General features: G+C 49.8%; 42 non-coding genes and 10 pseudogenes across 42 annotated transcripts; all 52 read right to left on the bottom strand.

Moving 5' to 3' along the window:
* Nucleotides 1-133: 133 nt before the first annotated feature.
* Nucleotides 134-252, bottom strand: LOC127337409 (5S ribosomal RNA). The gene has a single exon (XR_007873814.1). It is a non-coding gene; the product is annotated as a 5S ribosomal RNA (ribosomal RNA).
* Nucleotides 253-440: 188 nt separating this feature from the next.
* On the bottom strand, nt 441-559 carry LOC127337448 (5S ribosomal RNA). The gene has a single exon (XR_007873852.1). It is a non-coding gene; the product is annotated as a 5S ribosomal RNA (ribosomal RNA).
* Nucleotides 560-748: 189 nt separating this feature from the next.
* LOC127337415 (5S ribosomal RNA) lies at nt 749-867 on the bottom strand. The gene has a single exon (XR_007873820.2). It is a non-coding gene; the product is annotated as a 5S ribosomal RNA (ribosomal RNA).
* Nucleotides 868-1055: 188 nt separating this feature from the next.
* LOC127337698 (5S ribosomal RNA) lies at nt 1056-1174 on the bottom strand. Its single transcript, XR_007874084.1, has one exon. It is a non-coding gene; the product is annotated as a 5S ribosomal RNA (ribosomal RNA).
* Nucleotides 1175-1362: 188 nt separating this feature from the next.
* On the bottom strand, nt 1363-1457 carry LOC127337768 (5S ribosomal RNA; annotated as a pseudogene).
* Nucleotides 1458-1645: 188 nt separating this feature from the next.
* On the bottom strand, nt 1646-1764 carry LOC127337397 (5S ribosomal RNA). Its single transcript, XR_007873802.1, has one exon. It is a non-coding gene; the product is annotated as a 5S ribosomal RNA (ribosomal RNA).
* A 188-nt stretch (nt 1765-1952) lies between these two features.
* Nucleotides 1953-2071, bottom strand: LOC127337442 (5S ribosomal RNA). Its single transcript, XR_007873846.1, has one exon. It is a non-coding gene; the product is annotated as a 5S ribosomal RNA (ribosomal RNA).
* Nucleotides 2072-2399: 328 nt separating this feature from the next.
* Nucleotides 2400-2517, bottom strand: LOC127337552 (5S ribosomal RNA). The gene has a single exon (XR_007873948.1). It is a non-coding gene; the product is annotated as a 5S ribosomal RNA (ribosomal RNA).
* Nucleotides 2518-2705: 188 nt separating this feature from the next.
* On the bottom strand, nt 2706-2824 carry LOC127337455 (5S ribosomal RNA). The gene has a single exon (XR_007873859.2). It is a non-coding gene; the product is annotated as a 5S ribosomal RNA (ribosomal RNA).
* Nucleotides 2825-3012: 188 nt separating this feature from the next.
* On the bottom strand, nt 3013-3131 carry LOC127337437 (5S ribosomal RNA). The gene has a single exon (XR_007873841.1). It is a non-coding gene; the product is annotated as a 5S ribosomal RNA (ribosomal RNA).
* Nucleotides 3132-3319: 188 nt separating this feature from the next.
* On the bottom strand, nt 3320-3438 carry LOC127337461 (5S ribosomal RNA). The gene has a single exon (XR_007873865.1). It is a non-coding gene; the product is annotated as a 5S ribosomal RNA (ribosomal RNA).
* Nucleotides 3439-3766: 328 nt separating this feature from the next.
* LOC127337551 (5S ribosomal RNA) lies at nt 3767-3884 on the bottom strand. Its single transcript, XR_007873947.1, has one exon. It is a non-coding gene; the product is annotated as a 5S ribosomal RNA (ribosomal RNA).
* Nucleotides 3885-4072: 188 nt separating this feature from the next.
* Nucleotides 4073-4191, bottom strand: LOC127337539 (5S ribosomal RNA). Its single transcript, XR_007873936.2, has one exon. It is a non-coding gene; the product is annotated as a 5S ribosomal RNA (ribosomal RNA).
* Nucleotides 4192-4382: 191 nt separating this feature from the next.
* LOC127337769 (5S ribosomal RNA) lies at nt 4383-4501 on the bottom strand. Its single transcript, XR_007874095.1, has one exon. It is a non-coding gene; the product is annotated as a 5S ribosomal RNA (ribosomal RNA).
* A 188-nt stretch (nt 4502-4689) lies between these two features.
* On the bottom strand, nt 4690-4784 carry LOC127337763 (5S ribosomal RNA; annotated as a pseudogene).
* Nucleotides 4785-4972: 188 nt separating this feature from the next.
* LOC127337767 (5S ribosomal RNA) lies at nt 4973-5067 on the bottom strand (annotated as a pseudogene).
* Nucleotides 5068-5255: 188 nt separating this feature from the next.
* LOC127337396 (5S ribosomal RNA) lies at nt 5256-5374 on the bottom strand. The gene has a single exon (XR_007873801.1). It is a non-coding gene; the product is annotated as a 5S ribosomal RNA (ribosomal RNA).
* Nucleotides 5375-5562: 188 nt separating this feature from the next.
* Nucleotides 5563-5681, bottom strand: LOC127337358 (5S ribosomal RNA). The gene has a single exon (XR_007873766.1). It is a non-coding gene; the product is annotated as a 5S ribosomal RNA (ribosomal RNA).
* A 328-nt stretch (nt 5682-6009) lies between these two features.
* LOC127337593 (5S ribosomal RNA) lies at nt 6010-6127 on the bottom strand. The gene has a single exon (XR_007873987.2). It is a non-coding gene; the product is annotated as a 5S ribosomal RNA (ribosomal RNA).
* A 188-nt stretch (nt 6128-6315) lies between these two features.
* LOC127337425 (5S ribosomal RNA) lies at nt 6316-6434 on the bottom strand. Its single transcript, XR_007873829.2, has one exon. It is a non-coding gene; the product is annotated as a 5S ribosomal RNA (ribosomal RNA).
* Nucleotides 6435-6622: 188 nt separating this feature from the next.
* On the bottom strand, nt 6623-6741 carry LOC127337426 (5S ribosomal RNA). Its single transcript, XR_007873830.2, has one exon. It is a non-coding gene; the product is annotated as a 5S ribosomal RNA (ribosomal RNA).
* A 188-nt stretch (nt 6742-6929) lies between these two features.
* On the bottom strand, nt 6930-7048 carry LOC127337421 (5S ribosomal RNA). The gene has a single exon (XR_007873825.2). It is a non-coding gene; the product is annotated as a 5S ribosomal RNA (ribosomal RNA).
* A 330-nt stretch (nt 7049-7378) lies between these two features.
* LOC127337550 (5S ribosomal RNA) lies at nt 7379-7495 on the bottom strand (annotated as a pseudogene).
* Nucleotides 7496-7683: 188 nt separating this feature from the next.
* On the bottom strand, nt 7684-7802 carry LOC127337414 (5S ribosomal RNA). Its single transcript, XR_007873819.2, has one exon. It is a non-coding gene; the product is annotated as a 5S ribosomal RNA (ribosomal RNA).
* A 190-nt stretch (nt 7803-7992) lies between these two features.
* On the bottom strand, nt 7993-8111 carry LOC127337403 (5S ribosomal RNA). Its single transcript, XR_007873808.2, has one exon. It is a non-coding gene; the product is annotated as a 5S ribosomal RNA (ribosomal RNA).
* A 188-nt stretch (nt 8112-8299) lies between these two features.
* LOC127337413 (5S ribosomal RNA) lies at nt 8300-8418 on the bottom strand. Its single transcript, XR_007873818.2, has one exon. It is a non-coding gene; the product is annotated as a 5S ribosomal RNA (ribosomal RNA).
* A 188-nt stretch (nt 8419-8606) lies between these two features.
* LOC127337347 (5S ribosomal RNA) lies at nt 8607-8726 on the bottom strand. The gene has a single exon (XR_007873757.2). It is a non-coding gene; the product is annotated as a 5S ribosomal RNA (ribosomal RNA).
* Nucleotides 8727-9055: 329 nt separating this feature from the next.
* On the bottom strand, nt 9056-9173 carry LOC127337549 (5S ribosomal RNA). Its single transcript, XR_007873945.1, has one exon. It is a non-coding gene; the product is annotated as a 5S ribosomal RNA (ribosomal RNA).
* Nucleotides 9174-9361: 188 nt separating this feature from the next.
* Nucleotides 9362-9480, bottom strand: LOC127337376 (5S ribosomal RNA). The gene has a single exon (XR_007873782.1). It is a non-coding gene; the product is annotated as a 5S ribosomal RNA (ribosomal RNA).
* Nucleotides 9481-9670: 190 nt separating this feature from the next.
* LOC127337335 (5S ribosomal RNA) lies at nt 9671-9789 on the bottom strand. Its single transcript, XR_007873746.2, has one exon. It is a non-coding gene; the product is annotated as a 5S ribosomal RNA (ribosomal RNA).
* Nucleotides 9790-10117: 328 nt separating this feature from the next.
* On the bottom strand, nt 10118-10235 carry LOC127337581 (5S ribosomal RNA). The gene has a single exon (XR_007873975.1). It is a non-coding gene; the product is annotated as a 5S ribosomal RNA (ribosomal RNA).
* Nucleotides 10236-10423: 188 nt separating this feature from the next.
* Nucleotides 10424-10542, bottom strand: LOC127337447 (5S ribosomal RNA). The gene has a single exon (XR_007873851.2). It is a non-coding gene; the product is annotated as a 5S ribosomal RNA (ribosomal RNA).
* A 190-nt stretch (nt 10543-10732) lies between these two features.
* Nucleotides 10733-10851, bottom strand: LOC127337392 (5S ribosomal RNA). The gene has a single exon (XR_007873797.1). It is a non-coding gene; the product is annotated as a 5S ribosomal RNA (ribosomal RNA).
* A 188-nt stretch (nt 10852-11039) lies between these two features.
* LOC127337391 (5S ribosomal RNA) lies at nt 11040-11158 on the bottom strand. The gene has a single exon (XR_007873796.1). It is a non-coding gene; the product is annotated as a 5S ribosomal RNA (ribosomal RNA).
* Nucleotides 11159-11486: 328 nt separating this feature from the next.
* LOC127337643 (5S ribosomal RNA) lies at nt 11487-11604 on the bottom strand. Its single transcript, XR_007874033.2, has one exon. It is a non-coding gene; the product is annotated as a 5S ribosomal RNA (ribosomal RNA).
* Nucleotides 11605-11792: 188 nt separating this feature from the next.
* On the bottom strand, nt 11793-11911 carry LOC127337375 (5S ribosomal RNA). Its single transcript, XR_007873781.1, has one exon. It is a non-coding gene; the product is annotated as a 5S ribosomal RNA (ribosomal RNA).
* Nucleotides 11912-12100: 189 nt separating this feature from the next.
* Nucleotides 12101-12219, bottom strand: LOC127337380 (5S ribosomal RNA). Its single transcript, XR_007873786.1, has one exon. It is a non-coding gene; the product is annotated as a 5S ribosomal RNA (ribosomal RNA).
* A 188-nt stretch (nt 12220-12407) lies between these two features.
* On the bottom strand, nt 12408-12502 carry LOC127337762 (5S ribosomal RNA; annotated as a pseudogene).
* A 188-nt stretch (nt 12503-12690) lies between these two features.
* On the bottom strand, nt 12691-12809 carry LOC127337432 (5S ribosomal RNA). The gene has a single exon (XR_007873836.1). It is a non-coding gene; the product is annotated as a 5S ribosomal RNA (ribosomal RNA).
* A 187-nt stretch (nt 12810-12996) lies between these two features.
* On the bottom strand, nt 12997-13115 carry LOC127337580 (5S ribosomal RNA). The gene has a single exon (XR_007873974.2). It is a non-coding gene; the product is annotated as a 5S ribosomal RNA (ribosomal RNA).
* Nucleotides 13116-13303: 188 nt separating this feature from the next.
* On the bottom strand, nt 13304-13398 carry LOC127337761 (5S ribosomal RNA; annotated as a pseudogene).
* A 188-nt stretch (nt 13399-13586) lies between these two features.
* LOC127337830 (5S ribosomal RNA) lies at nt 13587-13705 on the bottom strand. Its single transcript, XR_007874135.1, has one exon. It is a non-coding gene; the product is annotated as a 5S ribosomal RNA (ribosomal RNA).
* A 188-nt stretch (nt 13706-13893) lies between these two features.
* LOC127337778 (5S ribosomal RNA) lies at nt 13894-13988 on the bottom strand (annotated as a pseudogene).
* Nucleotides 13989-14176: 188 nt separating this feature from the next.
* Nucleotides 14177-14295, bottom strand: LOC127337402 (5S ribosomal RNA). The gene has a single exon (XR_007873807.1). It is a non-coding gene; the product is annotated as a 5S ribosomal RNA (ribosomal RNA).
* Nucleotides 14296-14483: 188 nt separating this feature from the next.
* On the bottom strand, nt 14484-14578 carry LOC127337760 (5S ribosomal RNA; annotated as a pseudogene).
* A 188-nt stretch (nt 14579-14766) lies between these two features.
* On the bottom strand, nt 14767-14885 carry LOC127337408 (5S ribosomal RNA). The gene has a single exon (XR_007873813.1). It is a non-coding gene; the product is annotated as a 5S ribosomal RNA (ribosomal RNA).
* Nucleotides 14886-15073: 188 nt separating this feature from the next.
* LOC127337466 (5S ribosomal RNA) lies at nt 15074-15192 on the bottom strand. Its single transcript, XR_007873869.1, has one exon. It is a non-coding gene; the product is annotated as a 5S ribosomal RNA (ribosomal RNA).
* Nucleotides 15193-15380: 188 nt separating this feature from the next.
* Nucleotides 15381-15499, bottom strand: LOC127337674 (5S ribosomal RNA). The gene has a single exon (XR_007874062.2). It is a non-coding gene; the product is annotated as a 5S ribosomal RNA (ribosomal RNA).
* Nucleotides 15500-15687: 188 nt separating this feature from the next.
* LOC127337759 (5S ribosomal RNA) lies at nt 15688-15782 on the bottom strand (annotated as a pseudogene).
* A 188-nt stretch (nt 15783-15970) lies between these two features.
* On the bottom strand, nt 15971-16089 carry LOC127337622 (5S ribosomal RNA). Its single transcript, XR_007874014.2, has one exon. It is a non-coding gene; the product is annotated as a 5S ribosomal RNA (ribosomal RNA).
* Nucleotides 16090-16277: 188 nt separating this feature from the next.
* Nucleotides 16278-16396, bottom strand: LOC127337431 (5S ribosomal RNA). Its single transcript, XR_007873835.1, has one exon. It is a non-coding gene; the product is annotated as a 5S ribosomal RNA (ribosomal RNA).
* A 188-nt stretch (nt 16397-16584) lies between these two features.
* LOC127337773 (5S ribosomal RNA) lies at nt 16585-16679 on the bottom strand (annotated as a pseudogene).
* Between the last annotated feature and the right edge of the window lie 162 nt (nt 16680-16841).

Below are 16841 nucleotides of genomic sequence, written 5' to 3'. Positions count from 1 at the left end.
TCTATTTGTACCATGTCCATCCTCTTATTCATCCGCACCACCGTTTCCCATCACCAATAGCCGAGCACGAGTGCCCGCAAAAAAATATCGTCCTAACTTCACCATGAATGTCGCCGCGTGACGCAAAAAAGGAGGGATGCAACACGAGGACTTCCCAGGAGTTCACCCATCCTAGTACTACTCTCGCCCAAGCACGCTTAACTTCGGAGTTCTGATGGGATCCGGTGCTTTAGTGCTGGTATGATCGCATCCGACATGTCATGCACTCATTTTCCCTTATGCTTGCTCCTCCCGCTTGTTGTCTGCTCTATTTTGTACCATGTCCATCCTATTTTTCATCCGCACCACCGTTTCTCATCACCAATAGCCGAGCACGAGTGCCCGCAAAAAAATATCGTCCTAACTTCACCATGAATGTCGCCGCGTGACGCAAAAAAGGAGGGATGCAACACGAGGACTTCCCAGGAGGTCACCCATCCTAGTACTACTCTCGCCCAAGCACGCTTAACTTCGGAGTTCTGATGGGATCCGGTGCTTTAGTGCTGGTATGATCGCATCCGACATGTTATGCACTCATTTTCCCTTATGCTTGCTCCTCCCGCTCTTTGTCTGCTCTATTTTGTACCATGTCCATCCTCTTTTTCATCAGCACCACCGTTTCCCATCACCAATAGCCGAGCACGAGTGCCCGCAAAAAAAATATCATCCTAACTTTACCAGGAATGTCGCCGCGTGACGCAAAAAAGGAGGGATGCAACACGAGGACTTCCCAGGAGGTCACCCATCCTAGTACTACTCTCGCCCAAGCACGCTTAACTTCGGAGTTCTGATGGGATCCGGTGCTTTAGTGCTGGTATGATCGCATCCGACATGTTATGCACTCATTTTCCCTTATGCTTGCTCCTCCTGCTCTTTGTCTGCTCTATTTTGTACCATGTCCATCCTCTTTTTCATCCGCACCACCGTTTCCCATCGCCAATAGCCGAGCACGAGTGCCCGCAAAAAAATATCGTCCTAACTTCACCATGAATGTCGCCACGTGACGCAAAAAAGGAGGGATGCAACACGAGGACTTCCCAGGAGGTCACCCATCCTAGTACTACTCTCGCCCAAGCACACTTAACTTCGGAGTTCTGATGGGATCCGGTGCTTTAGTGCTGGTATGATCGCATCCGACATGTTATGCACTCATTTTCCCTTATGCTTGCTCCTCCCGCTCTTTGTCTGCTCTATTTTGTACCATGTCCATCCTCTTTTTCATCAGCACCACCGTTTCCCATCACCAATAGCCGAGCACGAGTGCCCGCAAAAAAATATCGTCCTAACTTCACCATGAATGTCGCCGCGTGACGCAAAAAATGAGGGATGCAACACGCCTAGTACTACTCTCGCCCAAGCACGCTTAACTTCGGAGTTCTGATGGGATCCGGTGCTTTAGTGCTGGTATGATCGCATCCGACATGTTATGCACTCATTTTCCCTTATGCTTGCTCCTCCCGCTCTTTGTCTGCTCTATTTTGTACCATGTCCATCCTCTTTTTCATCCGCGCCACCGTTTCCCATCACCAATAGCCGAGCACGAGTGCCCGCAAAAAAAAATCGTCCTAACTTCACCATGAATGTCGCCGCGTGACGCAAAAAAGGAGGGATGCAACACGAGGACTTCCCAGGAGGTCACCCATCCTAGTACTACTCTCGCCCAAGCACGCTTAAGTTCGGAGTTCTGATGGGATCCGGTGCTTTAGTGCTGGTATGATCGCATCCGACATGTTATGCACTCATTTTCCCTTATGCTTGCTCCTCCCGCTCTTTGTCTGCTCTATTTTGTACCATGTCCATCCTCTTTTTCATCCGCACCACCGTTTCCCATCACCAATAGTCGAGCACGAGTGCCCGCAAAAAAATATCGTCCTAACTTCACCATGAATGTCGCCGCGTGACGCAAAAAAGGAGGGATGCAACACGAGGACTTCCCAGGAGGTCACCCATCCTAGTACTACTCTCGCCCAAGCACGCATAACTTTGGAGTTCTGATGGGATCCGGTGCTTTAGTGCTGGTATGATCGCATCCGACATGTTATGCACTCATTTTCCCTTATGCTTGCTCCTCCCGCTCTTTGTCTGCTCTATTTTGTACCATGTCCATCCTCTTTTTCATCCGCACCACCGTTTCCCATCACCAATAGCCGAGCACGAGTGCCCGCAAAAAAATATCGTCCTAACTTCACCATTCCCTTATGCTTGCTCCTCCCGCTCTTTGTCTGCTCTATTTTGTACCATGTCCATCCTCTTTTTCATCCGCACCACCGTTTCCCATCACCAATAGCCGAGCACGAGTGCCCGCAAAAAAATATCGTCCTAACTTCACCATGAATGTCGCTGCGTGACGCAAAAAAGGAGGGATGCAACACAAGGACTTCCCAGGAGTTCACCCATCCTAGTACTACTCTCGCCCAAGCACGCTAACTTCGGAGTTCTGATGGGATCCGGTGCTTTAGTGCTGGTATGATCGCATCCGACATGTTATGCACTCATTTTCCCTTATGCTTGCTCCTCCCGCTCTTTGTCTGCTCTATTTTGTACCATGACCATCCTCTTTTTCATCCGCACCACCGTTTCTCATCACCAATAGCCGAGCACGAGTGCCCGCAAAAAAATATCGTCCTAACTTCGCCATGAATGTCGCCGCGTGACGCAAAAAAGGAGGGATGCAACACGAGGACTTCCCAGGAGGTCACCCATCCTAGTACTACTCTCGCCCAAGCACGCTTAACTTCGGAGTTCTGATGGGATCCGGTGCTTTAGTGCTGGTATGATCGCATCCGACATGTTATGCACTCATTTTCCCTTATGCTTGCTCCTCCCGCTCTTTGTCTGCTCTATTTTGTACCATGTCCATCCTCTTTTTCATCAGCACCACCGTTTCCCATCACCAATAGCCGAGCACGAGTGCCCGCAAAAAAATATCGTCCTAACTTCACCAGGAATGTCGCCGCGTGACGCAAAAAAGGAGGGATGCAACACGAGGACTTCCCAGGAGGTCACCCATCCTAGTACTACTCTCGCCCAAGCACGCTTAACTTCGGAGTTCTGATGGGATCCGGTGCTTTAGTGCTGGTATGATCGCATCCGACATGTTATGCACTCATTTTCCCTTATGCTTGCTCCTCCCGCTCTTTGTCTGCTCTATTTTGTACCATGTCCATCCTCTTTTTCATCCGCACCACCGTTTCCCATCACCAATAGTCGAGCACGAGTGCCCGCAAAAAAATATCGTCCTAACTTCACCATGAATGTCGCCGCGTGACGCAAAAAAGGAGGGATCCAACACGAGGACTTCCCAGGAGGTCACCCATCCTAGTACTACTCTCGCCCAAGCACGCTTAACTTTGGAGTTCTGATGGGATCCGGTGCTTTAGTGCTGGTATGATCGCATCCGACATGTTATGCACTCATTTTCCCTTATGCTTGCTCCTCCCGCTCTTTGTCTGCTCTATTTTGTACCATGTCCATCCTCTTTTTCATCCGCACCACCGTTTCCCATCACCAATAGCCGAGCACGAGTGCCCGCAAAAAAATATCGTCCTAACTTCACCATTCCCTTATGCTTGCTCCTCCCGCTCTTTGTCTGCTCTATTTTGTACCATGTCCATCCCCTTTTTCATCCGCACCAACGTTTCCCATCACCAATAGCCGAGCACGAGTGCCCGCAAAAAAATATCGTCCTAACTTCACCATGAATGTCGCTGCGTGACGCAAAAAAGGAGGGATGCAACACAAGGACTTCCCAGGAGTTCACCCATCCTAGTACTACTCTCGCCCAAGCACGCTAACTTCGGAGTTCTGATGGGATCCGGTGCTTTAGTGCTGGTATGATCGCATCCGACATGTTATGCACTCATTTTCCCTTATGCTTGCTCCTCCCGCTCTTTGTCTGCTCTATTTTGTACCATGACCATCCTCTTTTTCATCCGCACCACCGTTTCTCATCACCAACAGCCGAGCACGAGTGCCCGCAAAAAAATATCGTCCTAACTTCACCATGAATGTCGCCGCGTGACGCAAAAAAGGAGGGATGCAACACGAGGACTTCCCAGGAGGTCACCCATCCTAGTACTACTCTCGCCCAAGCACGCTTAACTTCGAAGTTCTGATGGGATCCGGTGCTTTAGTGCCGGTATGATCGCATCCGACATGTTATGCACTCATTTTCCCTTATGCTTGCTCCTCCCGCTCTTTGTCCGCCTCTATTTTGTACCATGTCCATCCTCTTTTTCATCAGCACCACCGTTTCCCATCACCAATAGCCGAGCACGAGTGCCCGCAAAAAAAAAAATCGTCCTAACTTCACCAGGAATGTCGCCGCGTGACGCAAAAAAGGAGGGACGCAACACGAGGACTTCCCAGGAGGTCACCCATCCTAGTACTACTCTCGCCCAAGCACGCTTAACTTCGGAGTTCTGATGGGATCCGGTGCTTTAGTGCTGGTATGATCGCATCCGACATGTTATGCACTCATTTTCCCTTATGCTTGCTCCTCCCGCTCTTTGTCTGCTCTATTTTGTACCATGTCCATCCTCTTTTTCATCCGCACCACCGTTTCCCATCACCAATAGCCGAGCACGAGTGCCCGCAAAAAAATATCGTCCTAACTTCACCATGAATGTCGCCGCGTGACGCAAAAAAGGAGGGATGCAACACGCCTAGTACTACTCTCGCCCAAGCACGCTTAACTTCGGAGTTCTGATGGGATCCGGTGCTTTAGTGCTGGTATGATCGCATCCGACATGTTATGCACTCATTTTCCCTTATGCTTGCTCCTCCCGCTCTTTGTCTGCTCTATTTTGTACCATGTCCATCCTATTTTTCATCCGCACCACCGTTTCCCATCACCAATAGCCGAGCACGAGTGCCCGCAAAAAAATACCGTCCTAACTTCACCATGAATGTCGCCGCGTGACGCAAAAAATGAGGGATGCAACACGCCTAGTACTACTCTCGCCCAAGCACGCTTAACTTCGGAGTTCTGATGGGATCCGGTGCTTTAGTGCTGGTATGATCGCATCCGACATGTTATGCACTCATTTTCCCTTATGCTTGCTCCTCCCGCTCTTTGTCTGCTCTATTTTGTACCATGTCCATCCTCTTTTTCATCCGCGCCACCGTTTCCCATCACCAATAGCCGAGCACGAGTGCCCGCAAAAAAAAATCGTCCTAACTTCACCATGAATGTCGCCGCGTGACGCAAAAAAGGAGGGATGCAACACGAGGACTTCCCAGGAGGTCACCCATCCTAGTACTACTCTCGCCCAAGCACGCTTAAGTTCGGAGTTCTGATGGGATCCGGTGCTTTAGTGCTGGTATGATCGCATCCGACATGTTATGCACTCATTTTCCCTTATGCTTGCTCCTCCCGCTCTTTGTCTGCTCTATTTTGTACCATGTCCATCCTCTTTTTCATCCGCACCACCGTTTCCCATCACCAATAGTCGAGCACGAGTGCCCGCAAAAAAATATCGTCCTAACTTCACCATGAATGTCGCCGCGTGACGCAAAAAAGGAGGGATGCAACACGAGGACTTCCCAGGAGGTCACCCATCCTAGTACTACTCTCGCCCAAGCACGCTTAACTTTGGAGTTCTGATGGGATCCGGTGCTTTAGTGCTGGTATGATCGCATCCGACATGTTATGCACTCATTTTCCCTTATGCTTGCTCCTCCCGCTCTTTGTCTGCTCTATTTTGTACCATGTCCATCCTCTTTTTCATCCGCACCACCGTTTCCCATCACCAATAGCCGAGCACGAGTGCCCGCAAAAAAATATCGTCCTAACTTCACCATTCCCTTATGCTTGCTCCTCCCGCTCTTTGTCTGCTCTATTTTGTACCATGTCCATCCTCTTTTTCATCCGCACCACCGTTTCCCATCACCAATAGCCGAGCACGAGTGCCCGCAAAAAAATATCGTCCTAACTTCACCATGAATGTCGCTGCGTGACGCAAAAAAGGAGGGATGCAACACAAGGACTTCCCAGGAGTTCACCCATCCTAGTACTACTCTCGCCCAAGCACGCTAACTTCGGAGTTCTGATGGGATCCGGTGCTTTAGTGCTGGTATGATCGCATCCGACATGTTATGCACTCATTTTCCCTTATGCTTGCTCCTCCCGCTCTTTGTCTGCTCTATTTTGTACCATGACCATCCTCTTTTTCATCCGCACCACCGTTTCTCATCACCAATAGCCGAGCACGAGTGCCCGCAAAAAAATATCGTCCTAACTTCGCCATGAATGTCGCCGCGTGACGCAAAAAAGGAGGGATGCAACACGAGGACTTCCCAGGAGGTCACCCATCCTAGTACTACTCTCGCCCAAGCACGCTTAACTTCGGAGTTCTGATGGGATCCGGTGCTTTAGTGCTGGTATGATCGCATCCGACATGTTATGCACTCATTTTCCCTTATGCTTGCTCCTCCCGCTCTTTGTCTGCTCTATTTTGTACCATGTCCATCCTCTTTTTCATCAGCACCACCGTTTCCCATCACCAATAGCCGAGCACGAGTGCCCGCAAAAAAATATCGTCCTAACTTCACCAGGAATGTCGCCGCGTGACGCAAAAAAGGAGGGATGCAACACGAGGACTTCCCGGAGGTCACCCATCCTAGTACTACTCTCGCCCAAGCACGCTTAACTTCGGAGTTCGATGGGATCCGGTGCTTTAGTGCTTTGGTATGATCGCATCCGACATGTTATGCACTCATTTTCCCTTATGCTTGCTCCTCCCGCTCTTTGTCTGCTCTATTTTGTACCATGTCCATCCTCTTTTTCATCCGCACCACCGTTTCCCATCACCAATAGTCGAGCACGAGTGCCCGCAAAAAAATATCGTCCTAACTTCACCATGAATGTCGCCGCGTGACGCAAAAAAGGAGGGATGCAACACGAGGACTTCCCAGGAGGTCACCCATCCTAGTACTACTCTCGCCCAAGCACGCTTAACTTTGGAGTTCTGATGGGATCCGGTGCTTTAGTGCTGGTATGATCGCATCCGACATGTTATGCACTCATTTTCCCTTATGCTTGCTCCTCCCGCTCTTTGTCTGCTCTCTATTTTGTACCATGTCCATCCTCTTTTTCATCCGCACCACCGTTTCCCATCACCAATAGCCGAGCACGAGTGCCCGCAAAAAAATATCGTCCTAACTTCACCATTCCCTTATGCTTGCTCCTCCCGCTCTTTGTCTGCTCTATTTTGTACCATGTCCATCCTCTTTTTCATCCGCACCACCGTTTCCCATCACCAATAGCCGAGCACGAGTGCCCGCAAAAAAATATCGTCCTAACTTCACCATGAATGTCGTTGCGTGACGCAAAAAAGGAGGGATGCAACACAAGGACTTCCCCGAGTTCACCCATCCTAGTACTAATCTCGCCAACGCACGCTAACTTCGGAGTTCTGATGGGATCCGGTGCTTTAGTGCTGGTATGATCGCATCCGACATGTTATGCACTCATTTTCCCTTATGCTTGCTCCTCCCGCTCTTTGTCTGCTCTATTTTGTACCATGACCATCCTCTTTTTCATCCGCACCACCGTTTCTCATCACCAATAGCCGAGCACGAGTGCCCGCAAAAAAATATCGTCCTAACTTCGCCATGAATGTCGCCGCGTGACGCAAAAAAGGAGGGATGCAACACGAGGACTTCCCGGGAGGTCACCCATCCTAGTACTACTCTCGCCCAAGCACGCTTAACTTCGGAGTTCTGATGGGATCCGGTGCTTTAGTGCTGGTATGATCGCATCCGACATGTTATGCACTCATTTTCCCTTATGCTTGCTCCTCCCGCTCTTTGTCTGCTCTATTTTGTACCATGTCCATCCTCTTTTTCATCAGCACCACCGTTTCCCATCACCAATAGCCGAGCACGAGTGCCCGCAAAAAAAAATATCGTCCTAACTTCACCAGGAATGTCGCCGCGTGACGCAAAAAAGGAGGGATGCAACACGAGGACTTCCCAGGAGGTCACCCATCCTAGTACTACTCTCGCCCAAGCACGCTTAACTTCGGAGTTATGATGGTATTCGGTGCTTTGGTGCCGTTATGATCGCATCCGACATGTTATGCACTCATTTTCCCTTATGCTTGCTCCTCCCGCTCTTTGTCTGCTCTATTTTGTACCATGTCCATCCTCTTTTTCATCCGCACCACCGTTTCCCATCACCAATAGTCGAGCACGAGTGCCCGCAAAAAAATATCGTCCTAACTTCACCATGAATGTCGCCGCGTGACGCAAAAAAGGAGGGATGCAACACGAGGACTTCCCAGGAGGTCACCCATCCTAGTACTACTCTCGCCCAAGCACGCTTAACTTCGGAGTTCTGATGGGATCCGGTGCTTTAGTGCTTGTATGATCGCATCCGACATGTTATGCACTCATTTTCCCTTATGCTTGCTCCTCCCGCTCTTTGTCTGCTCTATTTTGTACCATGTCCATCCTCTTTTTCATCCGCACCACCGTTTCCCATCACCAATAGTCGAGCACGAGTGCCCGCAAAAAAATATCGTCCTAACTTCACCATGAATGTCGCCGCGTGACGCCAAAAAGGAGGGATGCAACACGAGGACTTCCCAGGAGGTCACCCATCCTAGTACTACTCTCGCCCAAGCACCCTTAACTTTGGAGTTCTGATGGGATCCCGTGCTTTAGTCTTTGGTATGATCGCATCCGACATGTTATGCACTCATTTTCCCTTATGCTTGCTCCTCCCGCTCTTTGTCTGCTTCTATTTTGTACCATGTCCATCCTCTTTTTCATCCGCACCACCGTTTCCCATCACCAATAGCCGAGCACGAGTGCCCGCAAAAAAATATCGTCCTAACTTCACCATTCCCTTATGCTTGCTCCTCCCGCTCTTTGTCTGCTCTATTTTGTACCATGTCCATCCCCTTTTTCATCCGCACCAACGTTTCCCATCACCAATAGCCGAGCACGAGTGCCCGCAAAAAAATATCGTCCTAACTTCACCATGAATGTCGCTGCGTGACGCAAAAAAGGAGGGATGCAACACAAGGACTTCCCAGGAGTTCACCCATCCTAGTACTACTCTCGCCCAAGCACGCTAACTTCGGAGTTCTGATGGGATCCGGTGCTTTAGTGCTGGTATGATCGCATCCGACATGTTATGCACTCATTTTCCCTTATGCTTGCTCCTCCCGCTCTTTGTCTGCTCTATTTTGTACCATGACCATCCTCTTTTTCATCCGCACCACCGTTTCTCATCACCAACAGCCGAGCACGAGTGCCCGCAAAAAAATATCGTCCTAACTTCACCATGAATGTCGCCGCGTGACGCAAAAAAGGAGGGATGCAACACGAGGACTTCCCAGGAGGTCACCCATCCTAGTACTACTCTCGCCCAAGCACGCTTAACTTCGAAGTTCTGATGGGATCCGGTGCTTTAGTGCTGGTATGATCGCATCCGACATGTTATGCACTCATTTTCCCTTATGCTTGCTCCTCCCGCTCTTTGTCTGCTCTATTTTGTACCATGTCCATCCTCTTTTTCATCAGCACCACCGTTTCCCATCACCAATAGCCGAGCACGAGTGCCCGCAAAAAAAAATATCGTCCTAACTTCACCAGGAATGTCGCCGCGTGACGCAAAAAAGGAGGGATGCAACACGAGGACTTCCCATGAGGTCACCCATCCTAGTACTACTCTCGCCCAAGCACGCTTAACTTTGGAGTTCTGATGGGATCCGGTGCTTTAGTGCTGGTATGATCGCATCCGACATGTTATGCACTCATTTTCCCTTATGCTTGCTCCTCCCGCTCTTTGTCTGCTCTATTTTGTACCATGTCCATCCTCTTTTTCATCCGCACCACCGTTTCCCATCACCAATAGCCGAGCACGAGTGCCCGCAAAAAAATATCGTCCTAACTTCACCATTCCCTTATGCTTGCTCCTCCCGCTCTTTGTCTGCTCTATTTTGTACCATGTCCATCCTCTTTTTCATCCGCACCACCGTTTCCCATCACCAATAGCCGAGCACGAGTGCCCGCAAAAAAATATCGTCCTAACTTCACCATGAATGTCGCTGCGTGACGCAAAAAAGGAGGGATGCAACACAAGGACTTCCCAGGAGTTCATCCATCCTAGTACTACTCTCGCCCAAGCACGCTAACTTCGGAGTTCTGATGGGATCCGGTGCTTTAGTGCTGGTATGATCGCATCCGACATGTTATGCACTCATTTTCCCTTATGCTTGCTCCTCCCGCTCTTTGTCTGCTCTATTTTGTACCATGACCATCCTCTTTTTCATCCGCACCACCGTTTCTCATCACCAATAGCCGAGCACGAGTGCCCGCAAAAAAATATCGTCCTAACTTCGCCATGAATGTCGCCGCGTGACGCAAAAAAGGAGGGATGCAACACGAGGACTTCCCAGGAGGTCACCCATCCTAGTACTACTCTCGCCCAAGCACGCTTAACTTCGGAGTTCTGATGGGATCCGGTGCTTTAGTGCTGGTATGATCGCATCCGACATGTTATGCACTCATTTTCCTTTATGCTTGCTCCTCCCGCTCTTTGTCTGCTCTATTTTGTACCATGTCCATCCTCTTTTTCATCAGCACCACCGTTTCCCATCACCAATAGCCGAGCACGAGTGCCCGCAAAAAAAAATATCGTCCTAACTTCACCAGGAATGTCGCCGCGTGACGCAAAAAAGGAGGGATGCAACACGAGGACTTCCCAGGAGGTCACCCATCCTAGTACTACTCTCGCCCAAGCACGCTTAACTTCGGAGTTCTGATGGGATCCGGTGCTTTAGTGCTGGTATGATCGCATCCGACATGTTATGCACTCATTTTCCCTTATGCTTGCTCCTCCCGCTCTTTGTCTGCTCTATTTTGTACCATGTCCATCCTCTTTTTCATCCGCACCACCGTTTCCCATCACCAATAGTCGAGCACGAGTGCCCGCAAAAAAATATCGTCCTAACTTCACCATGAATGTCGCCGCGTGACGCAAAAAAGGAGGGATGCAACACAAGGACTTCCCAGGAGGTCACCCATCCTAGTACTACTCTCGCCCAAGCACGCTTAACTTTGGAGTTCTGATGGGATCCGGTGCTTTAGTGCTGGTATGATCGCATCCGACATGTTATGCACTCATTTTCCCTTATGCTTGCTCCTCCCGCTCTTTGTCTGCTCTATTTTGTACCATGTCCATCCTCTTTTTCATCCGCACCACCGTTTCCCATCACCAATAGCCGAGCACGAGTGCCCGCAAAAAAATATCGTCCTAACTTCACCATTCCCTTATGCTTGCTCCTCCCGCTCTTTGTCTGCTCTATTTTGTACCATGTCCATCCCCTTTTTCATCCGCACCAACGTTTCCCATCACCAATAGCCGAGCACGAGTGCCCGCAAAAAAATATCGTCCTAACTTCACCATGAATGTCGCTGCGTGACGCAAAAAAGGAGGGATGCAACACAAGGACTTCCCAGGAGTTCACCCATCCTAGTACTACTCTCGCCCAAGCACGCTAACTTCGGAGTTCTGATGGGATCCGGTGCTTTAGTGCTGGTATGATCGCATCCGACATGTTATGCACTCATTTTCCCTTATGCTTGCTCCTCCCGCTCTTTGTCTGCTCTATTTTGTACCATGACCATCCTCTTTTTCATCCGCACCACCGTTTCTCATCACCAACAGCCGAGCACGAGTGCCCGCAAAAAAATATCGTCCTAACTTCACCATGAATGTCGCCGCGTGACGCAAAAAAGGAGGGATGCAACACGAGGACTTCCCAGGAGGTCACCCATCCTAGTACTACTCTCGCCCAAGCACGCTTAACTTCGAAGTTCTGATGGGATCCGGTGCTTTAGTGCTGGTATGATCGCATCCGACATGTTATGCACTCATTTTCCCTTATGCTTGCTCCTCCCGCTCTTTGTCTGCTCTATTTTGTACCATGTCCATCCTCTTTTTCATCAGCACCACCGTTTCCCATCACCAATAGCCGAGCACGAGTGCCCGCAAAAAAAAAATCGTCCTAACTTCACCAGGAATGTCGCCGCGTGACGCAAAAAAGGAGGGATGCAACACGAGGACTTCCCAGGAGGTCACCCATCCTAGTACTACTCTCGCCCAAGCACGCTTAACTTCGGAGTTCTGATGGGATCCGGTGCTTTAGTGCTGGTATGATCGCATCCGACATGTTATGCACTCATTTTCCCTTATGCTTGCTCATCCCGCTCTTTGTCTGCTCTATTTTGTACCATGTCCATCCTCTTTTTCATCCGCACCACCGTTTCCCATCACCAATAGCCGAGCACGAGTGCCCGCAAAAAAATATCGTCCTAACTTCACCATGAATGTCGCCGCGTGACGCAAAAAAGGAGGGATGCAACACGCCTAGTACTACTCTCGCCCAAGCACGCTTAACTTCGGAGTTCTGATGGGATCCGGTGCTTTAGTGCTGGTATGATCGCATCCGACATGTTATGCACTCATTTTCCCTTATGCTTGCTCCTCCCGCTCTTTGTCTGCTCTATTTTGTACCATGTCCATCCTCTTTTTCATCCACACCACCGTTTCCCATCACCAATAGCCGAGCACGAGTGCCCGCAAAAAAATACCGTCCTAACTTCACCATGAATGTCGCCGCGTGACGCAAAAAAGGAGGGATGCAACACGAGGACTTCCCAGGAGGTCACCCATCCTAGTACTACTCTCGCCCAAGCACACTTAACTTCGGAGTTCTGATGGGATCCGGTGCTTTAGTGCTGGTATGATCGTATCCGACATGTTATGCACTCATTTTCCCTTATGCTTGCTCCTCCCGCTCTTTGTCTGCTCTATTTTGTACCATGTCCATCCTCTTTTTCATCCGCACCACCGTTTCCCATCACCAATAGCCGAGCACGAGTGCCCGCAAAAAATATCGTCCTAACTTCACCATGAATGTCGCCACGTGACGCAAAAAAGGAGGGATGCAACACGAGGACTTCCCAGGAGGTCACCCATCCTAGTACTACTCTCGCCCAAGCACGCTTAACTTCGGAGTTCTGATGGGATCCGGTGCTTTAGTGCTGGTATGATCGCATCCGACATGTTATGCACTCATTTTCCCTTATGCTTGCTCCTCCCGCTCTTTGTCTGCTCTATTTTGTACCATGTCCATCCTCTTTTTCATCAGCACCACCGTTTCCCATCACCAATACCCGAGCACGAGTGCCCGCAAAAAAATATCGTCCTAACTTCACCATGAATGTCGCCGCGTGACGCAAAAAAGGAGGGATGCAACACGCCTAGTACTACTCTCGCCCAAGCACGCTTAACTTCGGAGTTCTGATGGGATCCGGTGCTTTAGTGCTGGTATGATCGCATCCGACATGTTATGCACTCATTTTCCCTTATGCTTGCTCCTCCCGCTCTTTGTCTGCTCTATTTTGTACCATGTCCATCCTCTTTTTCATCCGCACCACCGTTTCCCATCACCAATAGCCGAGCACGAGTGCCCGCAAAAAAATATCGTCCTAACTTCACCATGAATGTCGCCGCGTGACGCAAAAAAGGAGGGATGCAACACGCGGACTTCCCAGGAGGTCACCCATCCTAGTACTACTCTCGCCCAAGCACACTTAACTTCGGAGTTCTGATGGGATCCGGTGCTTTAGTGCTGGTATGATCGCATCCGACATGTTATGCACTCATTTTTCCTTATGCTTGCTCCTCCCGCTCTTTGTCTGCTCTATTTTGTACCATGTCCATCCTCTTTTTCATCAGCACCACCGTTTCCCATCACCAATAGCCGAGCACGAGTGCCCGCAAAAAAATATCGTCCTAACTTCACCATGAATGTCGCCGCGTGACGCAAAAAAGGAGGGATGCAACACGCCTAGTACTACTCTCGCCCAAGCACGCTTAACTTCGGAGTTCTGATGGGATCCGGTGCTTTAGTGCTGGTATGATCGCATCCGACATGTTATGCACTCATTTTCCCTTATGCTTGCTCCTCCCGCTCTTTGTCTACTCTATTTTGTACCATGTCCATCCTCTTTTTCATCCGCACCACCGTTTCCCATCACCAATAGCCGAGCACGAGTGCCCGCAAAAAAATATCGTCCTAACTTCACCATGAATGTCGCCGCGTGACGCAAAAAAGGAGGGATGCAACACGAGGACTTCCCAGGAGGTCAGCCATCCTAGTACTACTCTCGCCCAAGCACACTTAACTTCGGAGTTCTGATGGGATCCGGTGCTTTAGTGCTGGTATGATCGCATCCGACATGTTATGCACTCATTTTTCCTTATGCTTGCTCCTCCCGCTCTTTGTCTGCTCTATTTTGTACCATGTCCATCCTCTTTTTCATCAGCACCACCGTTTCCCATCACCAATAGCCGAGCACGAGTGCCCGCAAAAAAATATCGTCCTAACTTCACCATGAATGTCGCCGCGTGACGCAAAAAAGGAGGGATGCAACACGCCTAGTACTACTCTCGCCCAAGCACGCTTAACTTCGGAGTTCTGATGGGATCCGGTGCTTTAGTGCTGGTATGATCGCATCCGACATGTTATGCACTCATTTTCCCTTATGCTTGCTCCTCCCGCTCTTTGTCTACTCTATTTTGTACCATGTCCATCCTCTTTTTCATCCGCACCACCGTTTCCCATCACCAATAGCCGAGCACGAGTGCCCGCAAAAAAATATCGTCCTAACTTCACCATGAATGTCGCCGCGTGACGCAAAAAAGGAGGGATGCAACACGAGGACTTCCCAGGAGTTCACCCATCCTAGTACTACTCTCGCCCAAGCACGCTTAACTTCGGAGTTCTGATGGGATCCGGTGCTTTAGTGCTGGTATGATCGCATCCGACATGTTATGCTCTCATTTTCCCTTATGCTTGCTCCTCCCGCTCTTTGTCTGCTCTATTTTGTACCATGTCCATCCTCTTTTTCATCCGCACCACCGTTTCCCATCACCGATAGCCGAGCACGAGTGCCCGCAAAAAAATACCGTCCTAACTTCACCATGAATGTCGCCGCGTGACGCAAAAAAGGAGGGATGCAACACGAGGACTTCCCAGGAGGTCACCCATCCTCGTACTACTCTCGCCCAAGCACACTTAACTTCGGAGTTCTGATGGGATCCGGTGCTTTAGTGCTGGTATGATCGTATCCGACATGTTATGCACTCATTTTCCCTTATGCTTGCTCCTCCCGCTCTTTGTCTGCTCTATTTTGTACCATGTCCATCCTCTTTTTCATCCGCACCACCGTTTCCCATCACCAATAGCCGAGCACGAGTGCCCGCAAAAAAATATCGTCCTAACTTCACCATGAATGTCGCCACGTGACGCAAAAAAGGAGGGATGCAACACGAGGACTGCGGATCAGGTCACCCATCCTAGTACTACTCTCGCCCAAGCACGCTTAACTTCGGAGTTCTGATGGGATCCGGTGCTTTAGTGCTGGTATGATCGCATCCGACATGTTATGCACTCATTTTCCCTTATGCTTGCTCCTCCCGCTCTTTGTCTGCTCTATTTTGTACCATGTCCATCCTCTTTTTCATCAGCACCACCGTTTCCCATCACCAATAGCCGAGCACGAGTGCCCGCAAAAAAATATCGTCCTAACTTCACCATGAATGTCGCCGCGTGACGCAAAAAAGGAGGGATGCAACACGCCTAGTACTACTCTCGCCCAAGCACGCTTAACTTCGGAGTTCTGATGGGATCCGGTGCTTTAGTGCTGGTATGATCGCATCCGACATGTTATGCACTCATTTTCCCTTATGCTTGCTCCTCCCGCTCTTTGTCTGCTCTATTTTGTACCATGTCCATCCTCTTTTTCATCCGCACCACCGTTTCCCATCACCAATAGCCGAGCACGAGTGCCCGCAAAAAAATATCGTCCTAACTTCACCATGAATGTCGCCGCGTGACGCAAAAAAGGAGGGATGCAACACGAGGATTTCCCAGGAGGTCACCCATCCTAGTACTACTCTCGCCCAAGCACACTTAACTTCGGAGTTCTGATGGGATCCGGTGCTTTAGTGCTGGTATGATCGCATCCGACATGTTATGCACTCATTTTCCCTTATGCTTGCTCCTCCCGCTATTTGTCTGCTCTATTTTGTACCATGTCCATCCTCTTTTTCATCCGCACCACCGTTTCCCATCACCAATAGCCAAGCACGCGTGCCCGCAAAAAAATATCGTCCTAACTTCACCATGAATGTCGCCACGTGACGCAAAAAAGGAGGGTTGCAACACGAGGACTTCCCAGGAGGTCACCCATCCTAGTACTACTCTCGCCCAAGCATGCTTAACTTCGGAGTTCTGATGGGATCCGGTGCTTTAGTGCTGGTATGATCGCATCCGACATGTTATGCACTCATTTTCCCTTATGCTTGCTCCTCCCGCTCTTTGTCTGCTCTATTTTGTACCATGTCCATCCTCTTTTTCATCGGCACCACCGTTTCCCATCACCAATAGCCGAGCACGAGTGCCCGCAAAAAAATATCGTCCTAACTTCACCATGAATGTCGCCGCGTGACGCAAAAAAGGAGGGATGCAACACGCCTAGTACTACTCTTGCCCAAGCACGCTTAACTTCGGAGTTCTGATGGGATCCGGTGCTTTAGTGCTGGTATGATCGCATCCGACATGTTATGCACTCATTTTCTCGTATGCTTGCTCCTCCCGCTCTTTGTCTGCTCTATTTTGTACCATGTCCATCCACTTTTTCATCCGCGCCACCGTTTCCCATCACCAATAGCCGAGCACGAGTGCCCGCAAAAAAAAAGTCGTCCTAACTTCACCATG

This window comes from Lolium perenne, chromosome 2 (assembly GCF_019359855.2).
Source record: "Lolium perenne isolate Kyuss_39 chromosome 2, Kyuss_2.0, whole genome shotgun sequence".
Lineage (NCBI taxonomy): Eukaryota > Viridiplantae > Streptophyta > Magnoliopsida > Poales > Poaceae > Lolium > Lolium perenne.
This window is presented reverse-complemented; position numbering and strand designations above follow the sequence as displayed.